The sequence below is a fragment of the Capra hircus genome, chromosome 25 (assembly GCF_001704415.2).
Source record: "Capra hircus breed San Clemente chromosome 25, ASM170441v1, whole genome shotgun sequence".
In the NCBI taxonomy this organism is placed as follows: domain Eukaryota; kingdom Metazoa; phylum Chordata; class Mammalia; order Artiodactyla; family Bovidae; genus Capra; species Capra hircus.
Genome location: NC_030832.1, coordinates 5,057,635 through 5,063,417, shown reverse-complemented (window position 1 = coordinate 5,063,417; position 5,783 = coordinate 5,057,635). Strand labels below are relative to the sequence as shown.

The following is a 5,783-nucleotide window of genomic DNA, read 5'->3' as shown; positions in this document are numbered from 1 at the left end:
TGACCCACGCTTTGGGGGAAGGCAGATATCAAAAGATGAACTGTTGGATTGGCCTCCTCATTCTTTCTTGGCTGTTTAGGAGAAGTTTATCGTCTGACACTGCCCACCCACCAAGAGGCAGAGACAAGTGGAGGTAAGAGGGGAGCATGAAAAGGGAATATCTTCTCAGTACTGGGCCACTGGCTCCAGCCTCAAATCTTGGGGTCCAGTCTCTGATACCTTCATTCCTGAAGTCACCTATTAGACTTTGCTGTTGTTCAGTAGCTAAGTCATGTCCAACCCTTTGCAATCCCATGGACTGCAGTATGCCAGGCCTCCCTGTCCCACACCACTGCTCAGAGTTTGCCCAAGTTCATGTCCACTGAGTTGGTGTCGCTACCCAACCATCTCATCCTTTGCCACCCTCTTCTCCTTTTGCCTTCAGTCAGATGCTATCCAACTATCTCATCCTCCATGCCCTCTTCTCCATTTGCTTTCAATTATACTTTGTAGGCTAACACAAAATCTTCCCAAATCCAGTATCTAGTGTAGTCTGAGGTCACTTAGATATCTGTACTTCCTTTTGTTAAGAGCAGCATGAAATAGGTTTCTGTTGCTTGCAATCAAAATACTTCTAATTATATAGATATCAAAAATATGGATATGGAAAAGGACATCTAAGAAAGATAAAATACTTCAGTAAAAAAAAAGTTAAAAAGGAGAGAAGTCATGGTAAGCAGAATATTTTCATTAAAATAATCTTGTGCTTGGGCTTGGAAGAGCTTAAAAATTTGTCTAAGGAAAAAAGAAATTCCACGTCAAGAGGTCTGGTTGAAAGGAGAACATGAGCATGGAAAGGCATTATGCGGTAGCAGCATTGACATCAATAAATTATGGTTCAAATGCCAGCTCCACTGCTGAGTTCTCAGTCAAGACACTTCAGCTTCTGAGCTTCAGTTTCTTCCTCCATGAAATGAGGTTTTTGATAACTCTCGGAGTTGTTAAGAGAGTCATCATGAGTATACATAAAGTACCCACATGACTGTTAACACACAGAAAGTTATTAATAAGTAGTGATTATTATTTGTGTGTGGAGGGCAGCAAAGAGATCCAATTGTAAAAGAGCTGGGCTAGAGACTGTGCTGTTCCTAGAGGTAGAAAGCATACTCTTGCTGTCTTTGGCCAGCTGTGGCCTGGACCAAGGTCTGGACTCTATGAAGTGTTTAATAAAAGTCAACAAATAGATACATGAAAAATGAAATAATTGATGCATATTCAAAGCCTTAGAGAGATCTCAAATAACCATAAAAGCCATCATCAATATCCTCAAGGTAAATGTATCTGGCAAGGTATTCAGTGTCTGGTTACATTAAAGAATCCTCATGGCAGTCAAAAGACTGAAAACTTGCAACATAGTACAAATAAGGAAAAAAGTAAAGCAATCATTTTTGCTTATATTCATAAACCCATGTGACTGACTTACAAATAAATAGAGAATAAGCAGAAAGAGATGCATATGCTTACAGAAAGAATGTATGGTTGCTAGTGGGAAGGTCAGGGGGAAGGGATAGTTACAGAGTTCGGGATGGACAGGTACCCATTGCTATAGTTAAAATGGATAACCAGCAAGGACCTACTGTAGAGTTCAGTGAACTCTGCTCAACATTATCTGGCAGCCTGGATAGGAAGGGGGTTTGGGAAGAATGGATACATGTCTACGTATGGCTGAGTCCCTTCGCTGTTCACCTGAGACTATCACAACATGGTTTATTAATCAGCTATTCTTCAACACAAAATAAAAAGGTTAAAAATAAATAAAAGCCAGCTGTTTAAAAGGAGAGAGAGAGGAAAATACACACCGTTCATCCAGTCATTCATTTATCTGTCAGTTCATTCACATGCTTTGGCTTCTGCTCTGACTCGGCAATGTTATGCACCCTAGGGACTCACAGACAAAGACGCAGCTGCTGCCAGGGAACCCTCAAACAAGGGCATGAAGAAGACACATGAATGACCAACTCTGAACCAATATAATAAATATCATTCTGTCAGAGGTATTAAAGGCTCCAGATCTCCTGAAAAATGAGCATTCACTTTAAAGGAGCAGACTGGAATACGCCAAGACGGGCTGAGGAAAAAAGTAACTCATGAAAGAGGAAGCAGCGTAGCAAAGGCGTGAAGTCATGAAGACACCTGTTGTCTTTGGGAAGGACGGTGCATCGTCTGATCTCTCTGGAAGAGGCAACACTTGAGGAGAGCAGGGGCGCCAAAACATTGGGTTGACCAGATATCCAAAGGCCTTGACTACCAAGCTAAAACAAAAGAGATTTCACTCTGCAGAAGCTGACAGGCCACCAACAATGTCTGATAAAGAGAGGGACATAGCCAAATGGGAGTCCTAGTGAAATAACTGAAAGGAGAGTGGAGAGCAGATTAGAAAGGATGATGGCAAGACAGATATTATTCATTTCATATGGAAAAGTCAATTTCCACAGATATTAGTAAGAATGAGTACATATATGGACACACTGGAAACTGAAAGAGAGACGTCTACATAAGTCAGGGCTCTAAGGGACAAAGCGGAAGAAAACCCAACCCAAAGGGCATTAGGAGGGTTGGGAAGAAGGTGTTACTATCTTGTGTAATAACCAAAATGCCCAGTGGCAGATACAGCTCAAACACAGGTGTCTGTATGATGTCATCCAGATTTTCTCAACATCCCTGTACCGTCCTCATCATCATTTATATAACCATTCCCTTGTAAGGCAGTTAGATTATGTTCACTTTGGGGAACTGGCAGCATCTCTCATCACGGTGCCATTTCCATGATGCCATCTCCCATCCTCACAATTTCTACACCAGACAAATCAAGGTGATTTGTCCACAAAATTCTGAATTGCGTTTCAATGGTCTGTCTAGACCAGGTACTCATCCCTGAGTCATTTTTGAGGCCAATGTGTGGGATGCCCTGATGGGCTGGGTCTGGATTATGTGCCATTTTGAATTTGAGGTGGGTTATACACGTCCTTTGAAATGTATACAATTATGACTCTTTCCACATTGATCAAACATTCAAACTGCAGTACAGAGATTAAAGATGAATCAAGTCAAAGCTAAAAGGAGACCTGGGTTTAAAAGAAGGGCCGTGTGTTTGTTATCTGGGTGAGCTCTAGCAAATTATTTAACCCCCTCTGTTTCTCTGATCCACAGTCTGTAAAACAGATGCAATACTAATACGTAAATGAGAATTAGACAGAATATTACACGTAAAGGGGAACATATGAATATGTATGTGTGTATGTGGGTATATCTGGAAACGGAATATATACTTGTAATCAATGTATTTGGCTTTTAAAATCCCAAGTAATTCCAACTCTATATTTAAATATGTGTATATGTATTTGTGTGTGTTTAGAAACTCTAGTTCCTGGACATAATCTGGCTAGACTAGACATAATCTAGTTAGCTTACAAGGGAATGGTTATATAAATAATGATGAACTCATACAATAAAATAATACATAAACCTTAAGCAGAATGTGATAGACCTATATAGGCCAACTGGAGGGCTGATGCTGAAGCTGAAACTCCAATGCAAAGAACTGACTCATTGGAAAAGACTCTGATGCTGGGCAAGATTGAAGGCAGGAGGAGAAGGGGATGACAGAGGATAAGATGGTTGGATGTCATCACCGACTTGATGGGCATGAGTCTGGGCAGGCTCCAAGAGTTGGTGATGGATAGGGAAGCCTGGCATGGATAGGGAAGTCAGACATGACTGAGTGACTGAATTGATACAGGCGGATACAGGAAGATCTTCATGATGTATCATTAAATACCAAGAGTAAGGTATAAAACAATGAGTTGAGTATACACTTATTTAAAGGAACCACGTATATATGTGTGTGTTGTATATACACATATGCATCATATATGTATACACATACACATATACATGTATACACACATATACATCGTTGTGTTCAGTCACTGAGTCATGTCCAACTCTTTGTGACCCCATGGACTGCAGCAGGCCAGGTTTCCCTGTCCTCTACTATCTCCCAGAGTCTGCTCAAGTTCATGTCCATTGAGTCGTGATAAACATAAACATACATACCTACATATATATACACACACACACATATATTTCATTAAACCATATAGAAAAATAAACTATATATGTATGCTTTATATTCTTAAAAGCATTACTGCACTTTATGTCCTAAGTACTAGGTACTGATAATTATACACACATATAACATAATAAGTATACAAATAAAGATGCACATATAAGAACTTTTATATGACTAGAACTTTCATGAAAAAAATACGTAAGAAGCCAAAAATGGTTGCTGTTAAAAGGTGACCTGGCCACCTGGAATGAGACCTTAAATTTTATTCTGTGTTTGAAATTCTTAATTTTTAAAAATGTTCACCTGTTTTATGGGTTCAGTTTTTAGAAACACGCTTTTCGTATCACTGTACTGTTGTGTTTGTTTCATTTTTTTAAGTATCGGCATTTATTTATTTGGCTGGGCTAGGTCTTAAGCGTCGCATGTGGAATCTTCAGCTGCAAGCTGCAAACTCTTAGTTGTGGCATATGGGACTTTTAGCTGCAGCCCGCAAACTCTTAGCTATGGCATGTGGGGTCTATTTCCCTGACCAGGGACTGAACCTGGACCCCTGCATTGGGAGTGCAGAGTCATAGCCACTAGACCACCAGGGAAATCCTTGACATTCTTATCTTTGTAACCATGTACAAAATATTATTCCATGCCTTTTTCCTAAAAGTGATTTTCACTGACCTTTCCCAATGCATCTGCTGTTGTTTATCCTATCAGTGAAAACGCCCGGCAGAGTTTCCATTCCTAATGGTGTTTGCATAGGAATGGACCAGCTTTTTTCAGACCACCATATTTACATGCAAGGGCCACTTTGGTGGAAATGATGCTAGCTGATTAAGAGAGTTTGTGAAAAAGTACCCACTGTGATTGAAACATTCATTTAATACATTTTAAGTGCCCGAAATGCTCAGCTTCCTTGATTGGTGTTGATTGTTTGCATTTGATTTATTTCCTCTGTATCAGTGTTCATTACATTACTTAAGTAATGGCCACCCTGTAGCTGTGTCTCTATTTAACTCCGCATCTTTGGTAGCATTCTAATTCAGAGACTGTTCACTTCAGGAGCTGGGAATGTAGATTTGACCACTGAAGGGTTGTGTATTTCTCATAGAAGTTATTTACAAGGAAAATTATCTTTCAAAAAAAAAATTCACAGCGGTCTCTTCTGATTTTTTTTTCTATTTATAGCTTCTATTCTTGGCAGAAGTCTTATTATTTTTGACAATTTATTAACTACCGCAGACACACTTATAAAGTGATGATCAATGTTCACAACAGTACGCTTGATCTTCCACATTTTAAATATCTACCACCCGTGTGGACAGTAAGAGTTCTGCCAGCAACATTCTAATAGTCCTTATGAGAGTTCAGTTCAGTCGCTCTGTCATGTCCAACTCTCTGAGATTCCATGGACTGCAGCACACCAGGCTTCCCTGTCCATCACCAACTCCTGGAGCTTACTCAAACTCATGTCCATTGAGTCAGTGATGCCATTCAACCAGTTCATCCTCTTTTGTCCCCTTCTCCTCCTGACTTCACTCTTTCTCTTTCCCAGCATCTGGGTGTTTCCCAGTGAGTCCGTTCTTTGCATCAGGTGGCCAAATGACTGAACCTTCAGCTTCAGCATCAGTCCTTCCAGTGAATATTCAGGACTGATCTCCTTCAGAATGGACTGGTTGGA

At 40.2% G+C, this 5,783-nt stretch overlaps 1 non-coding gene across 1 annotated transcript; it reads right to left on the bottom strand.

The window, feature by feature from the left end:
- Positions 4,633 to 4,704, bottom strand: TRNAG-CCC. Its single transcript has one exon. It is a non-coding gene; the product is annotated as a tRNA-Gly (tRNA).